This window comes from Pinus tabuliformis, chromosome 2_1 (genome assembly GCF_031772625.1).
Source record: "Pinus tabuliformis cultivar Carrire ecotype Pingquan chromosome 2_1, CPIR1, whole genome shotgun sequence".
In the NCBI taxonomy this organism is placed as follows: domain Eukaryota; kingdom Viridiplantae; phylum Streptophyta; class Pinopsida; order Pinales; family Pinaceae; genus Pinus; species Pinus tabuliformis.
In genome coordinates, this window is record NC_142299.1 from 565,818,584 (window position 1) to 565,820,477 (window position 1,894).

Here is a 1,894-nt window from a genome sequence, read left to right on the forward strand (position 1 = left end):
GGAGTGTACTAATATAACTAGAGCTATGTAGTTAACCTGAGTTAGGGTTTGAGGTGCGAGTTCAATAAGATTGCGTATGCCCTAACCCTAAGCGCTCGAGTTTAAATAAGTGAAGGGGCAAAGATCTTGAAGCTATGTTTCTATTCGGCGAGATTTGAAGGGAAAGGGTGTCGTTTTCATGGAATCTTTCTCTGGTATTACCATCTGTTCGACGTATTTTATTTGATTTTCTCGTTGCTTATCGAATGTTCAGTTGGGATTTCCCATTATCTCTTGTGATGTTAAAAATCAAACTTTCGTTCTTCCGAGATATAAGAGATGCGGAAAATGTTTGGAGACCTGAACTGAAGAGATTATGCTTTGGTTTTTTTTTTTCTTTTTTGGTCTGAATCTTGGCTGCACATTCTTGTAAGTCATCTGATTATTGGTTGTTGGAAACCCCTGTGATGTTTATACAAGTTAAAGTAGTGGACTGATTGTTTGTGTTGAGTATTTTTAGATACTGAGGGGCGGTATGAAATCTGTCCGTAGCTAACGGATTTGAGATCAGTTAGATTTGAAGTTAGTTTTAACTAATGTTTTCTTTCTGCCGACTGTTGGGGATATGTCACCATTGTAGAGGTGATTGCTTTCGTGCGTTTTGTAGATCAATGCTTGCGGTCCCTCCGCTTCTTTTGAAATAATATGCTTCAATTTTAGGATGCGTGCCCCCTCTCTTTTTCTTTTCGAGAAAATATGCTTAAATTCTAGGGATTATGGCCTTTCCCTGCCCGGAGATCAGGGCTTGTATTGCCTGTGTTTGTCTTTTTAATTCTGGCCCTTCAGTGGACAGAGCTTTTTTAGGTTCACATGTGGTTTATGGTTTTTTTTTCTTTATTGTTCTGTAGCAAAAATTCGTGTCACCCCCAATGATTATAATTAATTTTGTTTCAGCCTTGTCTGAAATCTAATGACTGAAATCATTATTTATGAGGGAGTACTGGCTAGTAGGTTTTTATTTTTTTTTGAAAGTTCACTCTATGTTCTTACTGTTTTTGTTATCTTGGTTTGTTTTAATTATTATATGCTTGGTTTGAAGTTTGTGTTTTTATTGGCTATTAGTGTTATCATGATTAAGGTTTTCAAAATGTATATAAAAATAGGATAGGAGAAGGGAGTTGTTACAGGATGATACCTAGAGAAAGATATCAAAGCACAAACTATGTTCTGGATAAAATGCCGTAATAAACAGACGACTGTTGATGTTGCCCACCATGGCCAACCGTTAAGGCCAGCAAAATTGTAAACTAATTCCCGTATGCCCTTTCTTTTCAATTCCTATAATACCCTAAATATGAGTAACGTATTATTGAACGATCAAAATCCACTAAAAGTACTCCACTTAACCTTGAAGCCCTAAAAACAGGCGATTTCTTCCACTAGGCCTATAGATATCAGAAGGGGGTTGGGTGTCTCTAGAGAAGTATATCAAGTCTCATCATGGACAAAATACCGTAATAGACAGTCGATTTCTAATATTCCGGGCTTGTTAAACGATGATGCCTAATCAAACTACATCCTGGACAAAATACCGTAATAAAATAGACGATTGTTGATATTCCGGGGTTGTTACAGGATGATACCTAGAGAAAGATATCACACCCCATCTTGGACAAAATACCGTAATGAAACAGACGATTGTTGATATTCCGGGGTTGTTACAGGATGATGCCTAAAGAAAGATATCAAACCCTTACCCGTGTAGGCCAGCGAAATTGTCAACGAACGGACGTATGTTTCTGTGCTTTTCAATTTCGATCCTGCCATAAATATGAGGAGCATAGTATTCCACAATACTGAATGATGAAAATTTACTATATGTTATGCCACACTTAACCTGAAGCCCTTAAAAGGA

The 1,894-nt window shown here is 37.3% G+C and overlaps 1 non-coding gene across 1 annotated transcript; it reads left to right on the plus strand.

Moving 5' to 3' along the window:
• Nucleotides 1–268: 268 nt before the first annotated feature.
• LOC149201666 (small nucleolar RNA Z159/U59) lies at nt 269–354 on the plus strand. Its single transcript, XR_016254069.1, has one exon. It is a non-coding gene; the product is annotated as a small nucleolar RNA Z159/U59 (small nucleolar RNA).
• Nucleotides 355–1,894: the final 1,540 nt, after the last annotated feature.